The following is a 19,265-nucleotide window of genomic DNA, read 5'->3' as shown; positions in this document are numbered from 1 at the left end:
CTTTATTCAAGTAGTGATTGTTGACATGCCTGCTGATTGTTCCATAATTTCTTCAGGCGTTATAGCAACATTTAGGCAACTGGTTTTTTGCGAATATGATTGTTGACCAATGCACACCTGATTTTCAAGGAAATTCTGCTTTATTACACATGGCAATTAGAAAATTACAGTGATGCAACATCGAGCCTTGAAGACGCTGACATTGGATTACATTATGAATCATTTAGAGTTAAACTACCGCAAGTAGATTTATTTTTAATTGTGCTAATGAGAAACAGCAAGGTCTATAGTTGGCCTAATAGGATTTAATTTTTAGTTCTAGAGAAAATCTCAGTGTAGCTTAGCCCCTCTTAAAAAATTCAATATGTGCAAAACCACACACGAAAACATTACTAGTTAATGTTTTTAAAGTACACTGCAATCAAATAATTTTTATCATGCCATATGATTTTTATGTGTACTACGCAGTGGTGAAAATTAGAACATGTTTGCCGGACAGTAAAGTACCATTCTGTTTTACATTAGAAAATATCTATGGCGAAACATCTGCGCCTTTTGCTGCTTGCAAGTTGAATTAATTTCCTCGGAATTAAGAAAACTTAATAAGCTTAAATGGCTCATAGTTCAACAGTTCATGAAACAAATGTCTCCTTTGATGTAAAAAGATAATTTCCAATAATGTTTAATGAATTCTTATAGCAAGGAGGCTGTAAAATTTCTAGGCATACAAGCTTGGAACTGGAGCTCCATCTTTCCCACATCTGCTCTTTTCCCCTAATTCTTGTCTCAGTAAAGCAGCAACAGGTTTGCTTGATTACATGTGCCCTTGCCTCTTGCGAGCATGTACACCCACACTCACCCACTGAAAAGTTACCATGGTAGGTGTACATTAACTGCATACATTTGGGCAAAAGACGGAAGGCTTTAAGACAATTGTATCTACTACCAAAATTTCCAAGGATTAATGTTTTTTCCTAAGCAGTTTTATCAGTGGGAGTTTGGGGGACGGGTTCATTTTAATGTTTGTCTATTTATTATTTATAATTTAATTTGTTTACCGTAGCATTCAGGACCACAGCGTCCCTTGGCAAGCCTCACTTGTCAGAAGGATGTCACGCATCCAGAGTAAGAGTTGGAAACTTGAGGTTGAAGAGTAATTAGTTTTTTCGTTTTGCAGTCTTAGCACAGCAGAGATGCAATTTTTCATGTTGGGTCCTTTACTTGTTAGAAAGTCCCCTGAGCTGTCCCTCCCAAGTCTATTTATGTAGGTGCTCCCCCCGCCCCATGACATTAGTTTTCTGGATTCATAATAAGAAGCAGCGCATTTGAAGAAACTTGGGGATGGGCCATGTGCTGACAAGAAGAACCAGGTGGTGACACACGGCAAAGCAGGAGAGAAAGCAGTGAAGATGAGTGGGGAGCACACAAGAAAGTGTGATGCCACACTTCAGGAGATGTCTGCAGCCACAGTTCTAAAGGATGATCATGAGTCAAAGCCACAGTAAGGAGTTTCTGCTGTGGCACAGCAGGGGAAGGACCTGGCATTGTCACTGCCATGGCTTGAGGTGCTGCTGAGGTGAGGGTTTGATCCCTGGCCTGGGAACTTTGATCTGCTTTGGGTGCGGCCAAAAAAAAAAAAGACGGGTGCAGTTAAGTTCATTATGCTCTGATTAAGAGACCATTGTCATAGTTGGGAAATGGAAGCAGGTTTCTGATTCTTTTGCGTATTGAGGGTAAATTTCCATCTGGAACAAGGTCTCCCCAAGTCAGGCTGATGGCATGGCCCTGTGCTGGCAGGACTATGGCATGGGGAGCCTCTTGAGTTCCATGAGCTGCAGTCCTTGTTGGCCCACAGTCTAGTGGGACTTGTGAGAAATAATAGTATGATAACTGCAGTTATAACTGTATAAAAATGATGGTTTTATCCTAGAGGAGGGAATGATCAAATCAGTTGGGAGTCAGGAGTTTACAGAGCTTTTTAAACGGGGTCTTAAAGGAGTAAGAGATGCTCAGCGGGGAAGAAAGTCCGTAAAACAGGGAGCTTTTAATAAAAGTTGATATACATTTCCTCCATTAATTTCCTCTTTCAGTCAGTCAATTATTCATTATGCAAGGAATAATTAGGACTTAGTATAGCAGAATCAGGTAGAACAGACATTACCCTGTAGGTGGTAAGTCATGTATGAGGACCATCTATCCAAACATCCATCCATCCATCCATCCATCCATCCATCCATCCATCCTCCCAGTATCATTATGTGCTTGCTTTCAGAAAAAGGTGACCATCCCCAGGGAGGTTTGATGGGTATTGCTCGGGCGGGTAGCTGCAAGGAAAAGCGGATAAGGTTCATTGCTGGAGAAGGCTGGAAACTGCCCAAGGTAATGCGTCAAGATCTGTAGGTAGCAGGTGAACAGGGATGTGTACTCAGGGCGAGTAAAGTGATGGCTTTTGTCCTAACCCACATGCTGGGGCCTGAATGTTTGTGAACCTCCCCACCCCCAGGTCACGTGTTGAAACCAAATGCCCGTGGTGAAGGTCTTAGGCGGTGGGGGCTTGAGGAAGCGGCCAGGCTGGCACCCTGACCTTGTGCTTCCAGCCACCAGAATAGTGAGGACACGTTTCTGTTGCTGGTGTTTTGTGATAGCCGCTCACACTGACGAAGACAGTGCAGTCCTGCCCTTCTCCATGCAGGAGCCAAAGTAGCTCCTGCAGACTCAGCAATGAGACCCAGCGATCTTTGATGACTTGATTTTGTTTTCAGGAAAGTGCTTCCTGGGATGCCCATGGATCATTCCTCAAAGGTTTTTTTTTTTTTTTTTTGGCAATTGTGTAACGAAGCTTTGCCAAATCCCAGCTGAAAAGCCCTCTTTTCAGAGGTCTAGACTATTCACTAATGCCACGAAACGAGGAGAGGGTACTTCTTTGTACCCAGAAGTGAGGATGGCCGCCTAAATAGCGAAGCACCCGGCATCTGAACTTGAACCTGCTCGAGATTTCTCCTCACCTGGGAGCATAGCAACCCAAGTTCCACTTAATAAATAGCTTCCAGTTATTCCTTAAGGTCTAATAAAAATGTCAGCAAGTTTTCAGCACCCCCCCCCATAGGCTCCTTTAGTGGCTGTTCCTCTGGACTCCCACAATACCATTTATATATAAATCTCCTTAATAAAGACGTATCACTTGGTACGCTACCTGTTGATTTACAGGCTTGACTTTTCCCAAATTGCAAATTCTCTGCGGAAAATTCCTGTCTTACCTGACTTTGGAGCCTCGGCACCTAGCGCAGTACTGGGCATAAGGCAGCCTTTAAAGACACAGTCATTTGCATACATGCTCTGGAGAAACGAAGGCATGCGGTGAGGACAGCACCTGTGAAGGTGGGCGTGGAGCGAAACAGCCTGGCGCAGCTGGGGAGCTGCGAGGTGGGCGCTTACGGGGAAGGACAATGATGGGAAATAACATCAGAGGGAAAAAAACAGCAGGGTCATGGCATAAATGATCTTTTGCACCACAGTGAGGTGTTTGGAATTGATGTGGCAATGCGGCCAGGTGTGTTTTTAACCCGAAAACACCATGAACGTGTTTGCACGTTTGAAAGGTAACTATGAGCAGAGTAGCCGATGGATCGGTTCGGGATGAGGCTGATGCGTCAGAAGTGATCAGAACCTGAACTCAGAGTTCCCTGGTGGCCTAGTGGGTTAAGGATCCGTCATTGTCACTGCTGTGGCACAGGTTCCATTTCTATGGCTGGGACACTTGTTCCTGCCATGGGATGGGGGGGCGGGGAGCCTGAACTGAAGCAGTGGCAGTGGACGTGCATAGGAGGCAATGATGTCACAGCTCTTTCAAAGGCAGAGTTGTAGCGTGAGTATAGGGGGCTGGTCTTGGGCCCCTATGCAGAGCTAAAACCTCCAGAGACCTGGTGATGCACTGGGAAAAAGAGCCCAGAGTTATTTGATTGGGATGCAGTGCACATTTATTTCTGTGGACACACGGAGAACTCATGTGCTGTCATGGCCCCTCCAGTAGCCAAAGACTACAGAACACAGGGCTTCTCTTATTGGTGGATTTTTAATTCCATGTGTCCGGAATTGACCATCACTCTTCTGGCGCATCTCCGGGAGGAATTGAGGTGATTGGGCAGTGAAGTCTACTTATCTGGGCCCAAGTTAACTTATGCATCATCTCTGCACTGTTGACTGATGTTTAACAAATGTTGCTTCCCATTGTGGCTCAGTGGGTTACGAACCCTCCTAGCATCCATGAGGATGCAGGTTCAATCCCTGGCCTCGCTCAGTGGGTTAAGGATCCAGTGTTGCCAGGAGCTACGGTGGAGGTCACAGATGTGGCTGGGATCCCACGTTGCTGTGACTGTGGCATAGGCTGGCAGCTGCAACTCCGATTCGACTCTAGCCTGGCAACCTCCGTATGCTGCAGGTGTGGCTATAAAAAGAAAAAAAAAAGTGAATTGCAAGTAAGTGTAAACCCATCCTCAGAGGACAGTCTTCCAAATCGCTCTAGAGGGGCAGGCTAAGCTCGCCAGCGAGGAATTAAGTGGAGGTGGTGAGGAAGATACAGGAACCGGTAAAAACTCCCAGGTCCCGTAATTCAAAGGAAGCTCCATTAATCAGAATGAAGCAGGACTGGAGGAAAAGCACAGCTGATTGAGGGATGGGCAGAGTGAGTATCAGTTTGTCAGGATAAGCCTGAAGCCCCTCGCCATATCCAGAAGGAGACCTCTGCTTTAAACTCTGATCAGTAGAGCGGTGATGAAAATTCCACTCCTGATCGTGTTGTTGGTTGGAGGGGCTCATTTGAGCATAAATGGTATTTAAATCCTTTCCTCCTCCTCAAAGTGTTACCTTGGTATCTCTCTGCCCCATTGTCACCTGGAGAGTCCAATGAAGCCTGTGGCACGCTAGCTTTAGCATGGGGACTGGTCTCCAGGTTTGCCAACTGAAACCTTTGCCCAGGAGGCTTAGGGAACCGTGACCGCCACTCCTGGGATAATGGATTTTGAAAAAACACCGGAAGGAAAGCTTGAGGTAAGCATCGTGGTTCAGCTACGACTGTATGAGCTTGAAAGACTGTTACCCCTGGGCTGGGGATGAAGAGTTTCTGAGGGAAGTCTGCCTAAGCGTCTTTGGCTCTAGATCTAAAGAAAAGCTGCAGTTCCTCCCTGAAGCCTACTGTGGTAGGTTGGTGGCTGAGAAGGTGTTTTCAGGTCTTTAAAGGCTGGGATGCCTAAAGCTGTGTGGTGTTCTCGCTTGTGTTTCCACCTTGGCTCTTGCCTCACCAAAAATAATGGGAGCTAGTGGTGCTGAAAGAGAGATGGTTTTCATCAAAGGCCACTCAGAACCCTGGGTGGTAATTGAACCTTATAAATCGCCTTCATCTACCAGATGTTGTGATGTTTGGTTGGGATGGCCCTGGCTGTGCTGGTGTCCATAATTCAAGATTGTGTCTCTGGAGGTGATGTAACTCTTTCGTGCTTAGAACCGAACTCTCCCTCTCTCGGAAACAAATGGATGCCATCAATTAAAGGTCTGTGAATGCACCTAAAACGAGAGAAATTAGACCCGTTGGTTGGATCCTAGGAAAAACAGAGAATCATCAGCCTCTTCCAGCTCCCCCAAAGCTGGGGGGTAAGTTGCATAGTTAATGGGAACATTATTTTTTTTTCCCTGTGATAAATCTGTTCTGATGGGCAGATGTCCTGGAAAAAAAAAAAGGCTCAAGCAGAATTTAAACTGGAGCTCAGGAACTGTTCAGAGACTGTTAAGATCTGTTCGTATTTAAAATATATGGAGTTCCCTTTGTGGCTTGGCAGGTTATGAACCCGACTAGTATCCATGAGGGCGCAGGTTCGATTCCTGGCCTCGCTCAGTGGGCTCAGGATCTGGCATTGCTGTGAACTACGGCTCCAATTTGACCCCTAGCCTGGGAGCTTCTGTATGCCAAACGTGTGGCCCTCAAAAGCAAAAATAAATTAAAAAAAATATGTGTTACCAGCATCTAGTATCATATCTGATAAATAATATATGCTCAGTAAGGCCTTGTTACAGCAGATTAAATTTACCAAACCTTTTCAAATGTATTGTTTCTTCAGTTAGTCTCTAAATTTTTTCATTTTGAGCTCAGTTGCGAGGTCCAAAATGCTTCCCTAGACATCATACTTAACTATTTGTTGAACATGACTAATAGGCTGGAGACAAAGAAATATCAACTCCCAATGAAGAGGCTTCTCAGATAACCAGAGAAGGTGCTATGCAGTACAGTTCTTTCTCATTCTTGGCGTTTATCACTCTGTCTGACAGGTGGTGGCTGGGGTGAGCACCCCGACCTGTCTGCCCAGGACGTTTTCAGTTTTAACACAGACGATCTCACATCTTGAGAGCTGCCCTGGGTGCTGAGCAAACCGCGATGGTTGGCAACCATGCATTCGGAGGTGTATTGAGGGAAGGAACTAATAAAAGAATTGTGCTCATTAGCCTTGTAAATCCATTTCTCAGAGTCCACATGACAAATGCATTCCCTCACTGTGGGTGTTACAAAGGAAGTCACATCCGAATCATAAGCCTACTCTATGGGTTCATTTTTTAAAAATCGTATCTGAGGATGGTTGATGTACAGTATTGTGTTAGTTTCAGGTGTACAATGAAGCGAATCAATTGTTCACTTGCATAATCCGTTCTTCGTTCTCATGTGGCCTGTTCCAGAGCATTGAGCAGATTTCCCTGTGCCATGCAGGGGGTCCACGTTAGTTACATACCATAGAATGAGGCTGTGTTAATACCATCCTCCTATTTGTCCCTCTCTCCTCCACTTATTCCCCTTTGCTAAACATTCAGTTTGATTTTGAAATCTGTGGGTTTGTTTTTGTTTGAGAATTAAGTTCTTTTGTATTTTTATTGGTTGACACATATAAGTGACATCATAAGATATTTATCCTTCTCTGACTTGCTTCACTTAGTCTGATCATTTCTAGGTCCATCCATATTGCTCCCAGAGGCTTTTTTTTGGTCTTTTGTCTTTTTAGGGCCTCAGCTGTGACATATGGAGGTTTCCAGGCTACAGGTAAAATTGGAGCTTCAGCTTCTGGCCCATGCCACAGGCATAGCAATGCAGGATCTGAGCCACATCAGCAACCTACACCGGAGCTCATGGCAATGCCGGCTCCTAACCCACTGAGCAAGGCCAGGGATGGCACCTGCAACCTTAATAAGGATGCTAGTCAGATTGGTTGCCGTTGAGCCACGATGGGAACTCCTACTTTGTTCTTTTTTATAGCTGAGTAATATCCCCTTGTATGTATGAACCATATGATCAGACCGCTGGGGGAAACGAAGGTTGACTGGTAAAGGTGGGAGCTGGACAAGGGTCAGTAGAATAATGCTAATGACATGATGCTAAGGTCGCCTGACCCATCTCATTCACCATAGTACCTGTGGGGCTGGACATCCTTTGCAAAGGCGTCTTTCAAAAGGCAGAGAGCACTGATAAATTCCACGCCTTCCTGTTGCTGCTTCTCATCCCCTTTCTTCCTGATATAGTCTCGCTTTATATTTGTGTCTTTATTAAGTTTGGCCTTCTCTTGGTATGGAAACTCGATTGTTACTCATTCAGCAAATAATTCTAGAGTTTCTCCCTTGTGCAAGGCACTGTCTAGGTGTTGATACATAAACCACAGTGAGAACCACAGACAAATATTTCTATTTCAAAGGATCTTTCTAACCTGCAGAAACAGATAATAGATAAATCAAGTTGGGTAGATGGTAAGGGCTATGGAGATGATTAAATCAAGAAGATGAATGGGTGTTGGGGAGAAGAGGTCACGCGGTGTTAGCGTTGTCATCTTCAGTGGGGTCGCGAGGCAAGCCTGTCCTGAGAAGGGGGCATTTCCATCAAGATCTCAAGAAAGTGAGGGGACAGAGTAAGACTAAACAACGTAAAGTGCTCTGGGTAAGGGCACCGCAGGGACTCTGTTCCTGGCATAAGACTTGGCCTTTTGAGTTCCACGAACAGCGTCAGGATCAGTGTGGCCAGAGCAGTGTGAGCAAGGGCACAAGCAGCAGCAGATGGGATGGCAACTAGTAGGGGGCGGGGGATAAGCAGGGTGTGTGGGCGTGCAAGACCCTACTGGGTCACTGAGGTCCTTCTAAAGCCATCGACATCTCCTCTGAATGACACCGAGGGGGGGCTCGGCAAGAGGGCCGCTTGATTGTCTGCACATTTCACCATAGCGCTGTGGTTGCCCAGGTGACAGCGCACTGGGGACGCCCCGTCAAGGAAGCAGCGTCCGGAGGACCAGTCAGGCGTCTGTCCCAGTAATTCCAGGAACAGCGGTCCATTCCTCGGTGGCGGGAGATGGAGTGACAGATTGTGATGGGAGGGCTGTCAGGATTTGTTGCAAGATTGGGGATAAAATATAAATAGAAGGGAGAGGAAGTGATGGCCGCAGAGCTCTTGGCCTGGGCGCCGGGAACAAAGCGGACAGTGTGCTGGTCACGTGAGCGCTCAGCACACCCTTGACCCATCACAGTGATTTCTCACAAGCGCTTTCATCTTCTGCTGTCACGTTGCGTGGGCGATGTGATTTTTTCCTTCTTTCTACACTCTTAGGGGTAGAGGGGCTCCTGTCTATATAGATGTCTAAGAAGTTGCAAAAGTAATCATGCATTTTGAGGTTAATTTCTGGAAAAGCACGTTTTCACAGGTTTCTCACTGCACATAATGGGAAACGTTGCTTACTACTCATTTTGGTTGCATATACATATATTTCTTTTAAGTAAGCCTGGCCGACAGAATATTTTATTTTTCTAGGTTCAGCAATCAATCATTTCACCCTGGCTTTCTTATTTTATGTTTCCAGACACATCCTCAGGATGGGCTTTGTGATTTGTTGGCTGTGTGAAACTTCACTTGCAAAAATAATGTTTGTTGAGAAAGTTGGCTCAACCCCCCCCGCCCCCCAAGAAACAAAAGCTTTTCAGTTTACGTTAGATTCTATTCAAAGCTTGGGAAATTTTCTCATTACCTGTAAATGTGACAATGTAATTATTCTAAGGATAGTTTAGATCTGTCATTTTATTTTCCCCTCATAATTGTCCACCTGAAGTAACATATTGGATAAATGCCATGACAAATGGCACACTGAAGAGTTACTAACCATTAGAAAGGTAATTACCTGACTAATGCACTATAGAGGTTTTGTGATAAAAATAGTTCACCCTTGATGGGGGCACAGCTTATTTAGGTTGGTTTAAACCCTTAAAAGACCTATGCATAACATTTTTACATAATATTGTTGACCTTGGTAAAGTTTTCTAGGAGATTCAAAACTTACACAATAAGGGCACATCTTTCCTGTTAAAAGAAATGAAAAAGAATCTCCATTCAATTTGTTTGTAAATTGAAGTCATTGCCTGTAATGGAAGATAAACACGAATTCCAGCTCTTCAGAAGTTGAAGTAGAATGATGTCTTTTTAAAGCCGTGAAAGCATAAGTATTGCTGCCTGAGAGAAACCAAACCGGGAACAGATTCTAAGTGGATTGAGGAGTTCCCGTCGTGGCTCAGTGGTTAACGAATCTGTCTAGCATCCGTGAAGATGCAGGTTCTTGGATTCCTGGCCTTGTTCAGTGGGTTAAGGATCCGGCGTTGAGGTGAGCTGTGGTGCAGGTCAAAGATGCAGCTCAGATTGTGCATTGCTGTGGCTGTGACGGAGCCCGGCAGCTATAGCTCTGATTCCACCCCTAGCCTGGGAACCTCCATGTGCCTGCCGCTGGTGCAGTCCTAAAAATCAAAAAATCAAAAAAAAAAAAAAAAAAGAGGGGGAGGATTGGTATTTCTTAGGTTGGAATTGTAAGTGTCAATAAAATAAAAGATGAAAGCCCTATTTACTCTGAAACACAGAGCATGGATTTTAATTCCATTCATACAACACAAACAAGGAAACTTTCTTATAATTTGTCTCCAACGCATAAATCCCTTTGTTGGGTAAATGCCCATAATTTCCCTGCCTAACCTGTTTGTCTGCTACAAGTATCTGAAAATGATCCATTAAGCCGCTGAGAGTATTTTCAGCGGCAGTTCGGGTACTCAGATTATGTATGATGCGGTCCATTGTGACCCTAGAACTAAACGTCCATTTTTACTTGCTTGTCTGTTGCTTTGCTTTGTTTTCAGTGTGTTGCAAACTGATTTCAGTTATGGGCCCCATGTGTAAAAAGATGGCACTCCGTCTGTGTTAGCCATCCGTGATCTGTTCTGTTGATGCCAGTACAACAGACTGAAAATACCATCAGTTGCTACTCGAGCGCTTGTTTGACGTGGGGTGCCTTCTTGTTTTAGCATCAAGTGAGCATCTTAAAATACCAGGTTTCTGGCATTCTCCAATAGAATCTCTCTCTAGCCTCCAGAATTTGTCGTCTTAACCTTTTATATGTCCTGGATCTTTTTGACAGTCTGATAAAGGCTCTGGCTGCCTTCTCAGAATGTTTATAAAGGTACAGGATAAAATAAAACTACAACAAAAACAAAGCACACCAAGATTCAGCTCTATACAGAGACTCTTTGTTTCCCCACATTGAAATCATCTACTTTGATAGTTGTTTAGGCTTCTGTCAAAATACCATGGACTCGCAGTTCCCATGTGGTGCAGCAGAAATGAATCTGACTAGTATCCATGAGGATGTGGGTTTGATCCCTGACCTTGCTCAGTGGGTCAGGGATCTGGCATTACCGTGAGCTGTGGTGTAGTTTGCAAATGAGGCTTGGAGCCCGTATTACTGTGGCTGTGGTGTAGATCAGCAGCTGCAGCTCTAATCTGACCCCTCGCCTGGGAACTTCTATATCCCGCAGGTGTGGCCCTAAAAAGCAACAAAACAAAACAAACAAAAAGTATAGACGGAGTGCCTTGTAAATGGTAGAAATTTATTTCTCACAGTTTGAGAGGCTGGGAAGTCCAAGATGAGGGTGCTGGCAGATTGGGGGCATGCGAGAACCTGCTTCCCTGCTCACAGATGCCATCTTCAGACTGCACTTTAATGTGGCAAAAGGAACAGGGGTACTCTTGGGGGGTCTCTTCTATTAGGGCACTAATTCATATGTGAGGGCCCCACTCTGGACATAATCACCTCCCAAAGGCCTCACCTCCCCGTATCACCGCTTTGGGGATTTCAGCATTCCAATTTGGGGTATGTCCATAACATCTGTTTTAGCACAATATGCAGAAAACGTTAGTCTGCCATTAAATTTGAGGGTAAGAGGTTCTAGAAAAAAGTTGATTTTTGTCTCTAGTTTGTCTTTCTTGCTTAGAGTAACCAATCCTGGTAAAAGTTTTATGGAAATCAAAGGGGAGAATTCAGTGTTTAGGCGGGATGGGAAATGATGGAGAAAATCAACCGGGCCATCATTCTTTGTGGAATGATCTTTTTGACTCTTGAAAGTAAACCATGTTGCTTCTTGAATCCGTGTTAATTTGTGTCCATGCCTTGGAAGGAGTTTCTCACAATTTGGAGCTATATGAATTCGCCTTAATGGTACGAAAACTGGAAAAAAGTGGTGGCAGTTTCATCTTTCTACTTTACATGTACTCAGCACTTAGTTTATTTTGCAGGTTGTATCAAATCATCAGATAAATGCTGAAAGGAGAATTTTTTCCCCTAGATTATTTAAGTCAGTGGAATCGTAGATGCCTGAAGCAGTGGTCTTTCTGGAATTTTATAAGGTTTGGATAGATTAAATAGGTATCTAGCTACCTACCCAGGAATGCTACTGTCAGATGATATAAGATAGTGCGTTGAAGGTACAAAAACGGGAATGACTTCTTGCAAATTCATCTAAGTTACTCCAAGCTTATTCTCCTCCTGCTCTGAAATGAAGCCCTGAATTCGCCTTTTGCTCCCTAATTTGGTTCCATCCCTGGGCTTTAGGTTTTTGACTTTCTCTACCACGTTCTCATCTTTACAGGGATCTCTCACCTTCTGTACATGAACTCCCTGTGCTAACATGGTTCCTTCGGACTCTCCTCATTCTCTTATAAAAATCGAATGTCCCTAAGTGATTCCTCATCACAATTTCTAATGAATGACAGGTTATCAAATGTTCTTGTGTACTACAGTCTAGGACGTGGAAACAGAAGTTGTAAATTGGGTCATGTGCTATGAACCTCACCAAAGTAAAAAAAAATCCAACCTAATTTTTTTTTTTTTGGTCTTTTTAGGGTTGCCCCCACCACATATGGAGGTTCCCAGGCTAGGGGTCAAATTGGAGCTATAGCTGCCGGCCTACACCACAGCCACACCAGATCTGAGCCACGTCTGCAACATGTACCACAGCTCATGGCAATGTTGGATCTTTAACCCACTGAGCGAGGCCAGGGATGGAACCTGCGTCCTCATGGATACTAGTCACATTTTGTTTCCGCTGAGCCACGACGGGAACTCCCCAAGCTAATGTTTATTGCTTACAGTTTTTACTCTTGCAAATCAATCCTTAAAAAACAACTAAGTAACAGTTCTCATTGATTTGCTCTTTGTTAGAAATACCTTGTAAGCGAAAAATAAATTTGATTATATGTCCTAAAGCCTAGATCCCTCGTTCAGACCTCTTTGCTGGCTTCTGTCTTTGGTTCATCTTGGCATATCACAATGTGAACAGGCAAAATAATGACGACAGATGGGCGGAAGAACAATCCTGCAGGGTTTTAGCCTGCATACTACATTTGAATCGCTAATGAGGAATTTTTGCTCAAGAACATGCATGTGATAGTGCTGGACTGGATAGCACCCTGTTGAGTTGACCTAGACCAGTGGCCTCAAAACGGACACGAGATGGCAAAAATTTGGAAATCTGGACACACATACATGAGAAATCTAAGTTTGCCAGACAAATAACAGCCTCAGGATAATCTCAGTTAATTGAAGGAGAGACATTATATCATGCCATGAATACAAACATTTATTAACTTCTCCTTTGCAAGTTGTCTCTGAGTCTAGAGTCCAGATTTATGTTTTGTCAAGGAGATCAAAGAGAAGTAGATGCAAGGCTGAATCCTACTGTGAGAAACGATGCCGCAAACTCTATTATTTTCCCCCCTCTGGGATATCTGTCAAAAGCCCAAAGAAATTTTTGTCATACACACGTCCCTGGATCATGGCTGATGGTTGTCATAGCACTCATATAACATCTGCAATTATGGAAGTTGTAGGTCTCATTTTTAAGTGAATTTGCTCTTCCAGTGTAATCAGTTTAACAGACAAGATCTCAATAATCAGAAAGTACAGCGTAAATTAAAATAGCTGAGGAAACATTGCTCCGGTAAAAAAAAAAAAATCAATCAAAAGCATAAACACATGAACTTGTAAAAACATGCATGCCACGACGATGGAGAAGTTAGCTGTAGGGAAAATGATGATTGTTTTGCTGAAGATCGAGGATTGTAACGTTTGCGCTTCCTTTAACCATAAGCGAATTTTTCTGCCTGCCTGATTTTGTAATCAGAATCTGCCAGAATGCTATTGACATGTACCATCATTTGCAAAAGCCAGAACACATTCAGAGCATCACAGATGATAACGCATGAAGGCAAGGCCCTGGCTGCTTTACTGAAACTTCGTTATTTAAGGGAAATACTGACGAAGTTGACTTGTGCTACTTGCAGGTTCGGTTGGTCCATGCACAATTGGGCAACTTCCAATTACAGAATTCTTGAAGCTTCCCTTGAATAAGACTGGTTATTTCCATGGGCCTCATGCTGAGATAAAACTGCATTTTTCATCTTAAAGTACTCATGGTATAGAAGGCGCCAGCGCTGTTGGAGCTTTTCGTTTCTACTGCTCAGGCTGTGTCAGCACCGTGAGAGATGGAGCCGTAGCGAAGGCTCGGCTTATTGCATAAAGAGAATAGAGAAGAAGGCTGGCTGTTGACATGGAGGGTGTGTTTGGTCCCTGTCATTCCTGCACTTGTGCCTCTGTAATGCAGACTTCCTTTATTAGGATAAAACATGCTGCTATTGTTAATTTTTGGTCCCCCCCCAAACCTCATTGCTTCCCAGGAGAAGGAGAAAAAATGCTAAATGATGATAATGGAGATTTAGGGAAGCAATTGAAAGTGGAAGAACTAGGGTGGAACTGCTGCTCTGACTCAACTTGATCACCTATCAGTTCAATCACAAGAATTCATTACGGTTACTGAGAGTTAAAATGTGCTGTGCTCTCGCTCCGACGGGCACCATCTATTTTCTTTCGGTCAAAAATAAAAGGGAAGTAGATAATTTGCCTGTCATGTAGAATAAAGCTCTGCCCCAATTAAACACGAGAAAAGTGCTTTTAGATTTTGCTGCTTTCTTGGTTCCCATCACAAGAAAATGTTCTGTTAGAGCTTTAGAAATGAAAGTATTTTTTAAATCCAAAGGACTCAAGGAATAGTCATTAGATGCCTGGATCTCTCATGTTGAATATTGGGTTAAGCATTAGAAGGATGACAGGATCCAATGTTCTTCTTCGTAAAAAAAAAAATATAATGTGATTCAGAGAAAAGATGAAATAAGGGCAAAACACCTCAGATAGAAATATACATACATGCATGCTACAAGGAGCCACACTGCCGTAAAATTAAATTAGACTTATTGGATTGAGGAAGGATTGAAATAAAGGTTCTTTTTTTGTTTTTGTTTTTGTTTTTAAAGATATAAAGTACAGTTTGGAAATTAGAAATCAATGATGGGGAATTCTCACTGTAGCGCAGCAGAAACGAATCCGACTAGGAGCCATGAGGTTGTGGGTTTGACCCCTGGCCTTGCTTAGTGGGTTAACCATCTGGCGTTGCCATGAGCTGTGGTGTAGGTCGCAGATGCGGCTCAGAACTGGCGTTGCTGTGGCTGTGGTGTAGGCCGGCAGCAACCGCTCCAATTGGACCCCTAGCCTGGGAACCTACATATGCTGTGGGTGCAGCCCTCAAAAGAACAAAAAGACAAAAGAAAAAAAAAATCACTGATGGACTCATTTTTCTGAGTCTAGTATATTTTTCATTATAAATTGAAAGAGTTGTTTTTTGCTAGAAAAGTCTTTGTGGAGTCTGATGAGAAACAGAAACTGTCACCTAGGCTGCAAGCATAACAAATGGGAACTTGGACCAAGGATGACAAGCCACAATCTGAACAACCCACCAAAATATAATATTTAACGTCAACATCATTACCTAGTTTGGAAGTTAAGGTACGTTTTGGAATATACTCGGTAGATGCTAAGTTTGCTAAAATGGAAACATGGCACTAAGCACTTTCACCACCATACAGAGGAAGAATAAATTTGTTGTTGGCTTCATACAGTTTTACACCCTTTGGCCTAACTTAGAACCTTAAGATCATCCTATGGGAGAAACTAAGTCATCAAATATTTTCCCAGATAAGGTCCACGGTAGTGAGATTTTTATGCTGCCTGTCTTGACCTAAAAAATACATACTGGGAGTTCCCACTGTGGCTCAGCAGAAACGAATCTGACTGGTATCCACGAGGATGCAGGTTCCATCCCTGGCCTCGCTCAGTAGGTTAAGGATCTGGTGTTGGCGTGAGCTGTGGGGTAGGTCACAGACAGCTTCCATCCCACGTTGTTGTGACTGTGGTGTAGGCTGGCAGCCGTAGTTCTGATTTGATCCCCAGCCTGAGAACCTCCATATGCCGTGGGTGCGGCCCTAAAAAGACAAAAGAAAAAAGAAATCACTAATCATTGCTGGATCTGGAAGAGTAGGAGTTGGGCAGTAGGAGGTCCCCTGTTGTGTTCCCACGCTCTACAAGAGGGGGTGGGATATGCTGCTTCTAGCCATGACCCTAGTTCTTTTGTATCCCATTTTATATTCTTTCAAATTCCTACGTGCAGATTTCTTGAGAATATAAAGAAATATGGAAGCCTTTGGATAACTTTTTGATCAACAGCCCAATGTAAATATTAAAAAGTTGGAAAGAGCATCATACTACAGAAGCAAAAGACAGTGACTATTTTATCTCCTAAAAGACAATGTGACTATTTTCTCTCTCTCTCTTTTTTTTTTTTTTTTTTTTTTGAGTGTTTTAGTCTGATTTCTTACCACTGAGCCACAATGGGAACTCTGTGAGTTAGTTTTAAATAGTGAATTTCTAAGAACCATGACTTTCAAAGTGACAACGGTTTATGTAAAAATGTAATCACAATCCTTTTAGCTGATCTACAAAGTCATTAAAATTTTAAGTTGGTTTAATGTCTGTGCTTAATTTAAAAAAAAAAAATGATCCATGGAACCAATTGCTTAAAGTTAAATCTGGGCCATTCATATCCTTGAACTGTTCTGTTTTCAAAAGATGATTAAAGCAGAGAAGGATAGGTAACTCCAAGACTGACTTCTCCTGTTTCTCAATACTGAAAGCAGGTTGGTGAACCTTAGTTTTCTTGCGGAAACCGCAAAAACCGTGGCAGTGGAAGGAGACAAACAGCACTCAGAGATACGGAAAAGCAAGGTTTATTCAGCACCGGTGCGGGCTCAGAGGAGTCACCTCCAGAGTCTGAGCCCCAGGTCTTTGTTCTCAGTAACTTTTATACACTGCAAGGTCTTGATTTTCCATGTAAGCATCCCGGACCTCCCCCATCCCCAAGCAGACAGTGTTCCTCCCTAAGAACTGAGGGGCAAGGTTACAGCAGCGGAGCTGATAAGCAATGCTGGGTACCTGATTAGCAGGGCTGCTGGCTTGGATACAGGGTACACAGTTGTTACATTATTACAAGAAGGGTGGTATAGTGATGAGAACAGCTGGAAAGGCTTGCAGCTGCCTTCTCAGCCAAGGGGGGGGTTGTTCTTTAGTGAAAACTCCATTTCAGTTTAACTGATATTTCCCCTCGAAGTGTGGTTATTTGCCATCATGGTAGGTGAAAGAGCTCAGCAACGCACTGATCTTCATTTGTCTTCCAGGTATTGAACAAGTTAGGGAGCCCCTCTGACCCTCACTTTTTTCTCACCAACACGGTGAGGTCTGAGCGTTACCAGACAGCTTTTTAAAATGCTCGAGGGTAATAAAGAGTGACTGTCACAATGCTTGCCACTCATTTTTGCTCTTTTCTTGTTTGTATACATGGCTCATGGCTAACTTGGGTAAGGATTAATTACAGTGAGTATTTTGGGTACTTAATAATTATTTGCTGATAAATGAATGATTGGAATTCAGATTGCATGTTATACTCCGTGTTCCATGTCTTCAGAACTGGTAAAAAAAAAAAAATTTTGCTGAAAAGCAGAAATTCTTGGTCATAAATTGTAATTTTTGCCTTAGGTCCAAAAAGGACTGTTTTTAGTATCATCTCTTAGTTCCATGTTGCAGCTCTGCCTGTTGGGCTTCATTATTTAGATCTGTTAAATCCCATGGTCACTGTGTCTTAGGGTGAGCATCTCAGGCTCTCAAAAGTTCTGCATGCTGCGTTTAGTTACGTGGTGGTAATTCCAAAGACAAAGGAACAGTTTGTAACTAGAGCAACAGATTTTCTCAAAGGAGGTCGGTTCTCTCAACTAGGTATGATTTTCTGATGTACCCTTTTGTTCTTTTCTGTACGTGTGAGAGAGCAGTTGAGTCTTTGCCCCACTGTACCAGGACCAGAAATTGATGTCATGACTTTATGGTTGATTCTGTAAAAGACGGAGGCCCCTGTCATGACTTTATGGTTGATTCTGTAAAAGACGGAGGCCCCATCAGGCCACTTTCGCAGGTCATTCAGGTTGACTGACACATCCTTCAGCATCTGCCCAAGGACTTTTTAATATACTCATGATTTTCCCGTGTGTCAGGAGACATCCTAGGGAAGCCTGGGGAAGGTATTCCCAGCGCTAAACCTGAATAGAGCTCTGTCATTAGCTCTAAGGCAGACAGATTATAAATGCGCTTAATTGAGCCCTTTCTACTGGAACCGCTTATTTTACGTCCTGTCGTGCTTGCTGGAATATGCAGTTTTCAAAACACGAACCTGGGATGGGTGACAAAGAGCCTGACATCCTCCCTCCTTTTGCCAGGGTTTCAAGACACTGGTCCATTGGATTTTAAAGCACACAGTCATGAAATGTAAAATGTCTCTGGACACTGGATTTTTTTTTTTTCTTTGAAAACACATGGCTTATATGAGAAGATAGGCCTTGTCTCATCAGTCAGCATTATTTTAGACAGAGTGCTTCTCCCTGGGAGACGCATAAGCCAATTATCCAGAGGAATTCAGTTCTGTCCCAGCTGCTTGCAGTTCTTATTTATAGGCTTGATGATCTGGCACACCATTCCTAAATACGCAGCCGCTAGTCTAGAAATGTCATTCTCACCTCTCCAAGGCAAACAGTTTTGATAAACTCTGCCTCCAAAGCTTGAGAAGGCATTCAAGGGGACATAAACGGCCCTATATTTTTAAAAAATTATGTGTTTTTTGATCAAGATACTTTTGAAACATAAACACTCACATGGAAGCAGTGGTAATGGAAACTAGTTTATGGCCCTGAGATTGTACGTTGTGTTCATCCTTGAAAACGCTCTTATCCTGTAGGAATAACTTTGTGCTCAGAACAGGTCTTTCATCTTAGATTGTCAAACCGCAATCGTCGTCTGAATGGCAAGGTAGACAAAGTATTACATTCACTTCTTAAGTGTTTAGACGACAGCAACTGCAAAGCGCAGAGACAACCAATTGAAAAGATAAGAGAGGTGGTCAAAATGCATGCCCATTGGCCTCACTGCAAATTGAGACAATTCTACTTCCTTGATCCAGTTTCAATGATTTTTGACATAACCTGAAACTCAAATCTAAACTCAGTGTTTTTTTTTTTTTTTTTTTTTTTTTTTTTTTTTTTTGTTTGTTTGTTTTGCCACAACTACAGCACGTGTGGAAATTCCTGAGCCAGGGCTTGAATTTGCATCACAGCAGTGAGTCTGGCCTGACAATGCCAGATTCCTAACCCACTGTGCTACAAGAGAACTCCAAGGTTCAGGTTTGAGTCTGTGACCATGTAGCTGTGATGACACAGTTCTGAACACTGTGCTAATCTCGCTTAAGTGATAAATATATAACAAAGACCTATGCAGAGGTGGGGCAACCTGGTTGTTCTGGTCGCTCTGCCATGTATCAGTACAATTCAGGAGCAGAATATCCTCAATGTTTCTACTGTTGTTTGTGGAGACACGATTTTGACATTTAAATGCTTAGAAATTATTAAAGCATACCATTTCAGTGGGTTGATAGTGAGGGAGACTTGCTTTTCATTT

Source organism: Sus scrofa, chromosome 10, assembly GCF_000003025.6.
Source record: "Sus scrofa isolate TJ Tabasco breed Duroc chromosome 10, Sscrofa11.1, whole genome shotgun sequence".
Taxonomy (NCBI): Eukaryota; Metazoa; Chordata; class Mammalia; order Artiodactyla; family Suidae; genus Sus; species Sus scrofa.
Note: the sequence above shows the minus strand (reverse complement) of the source record.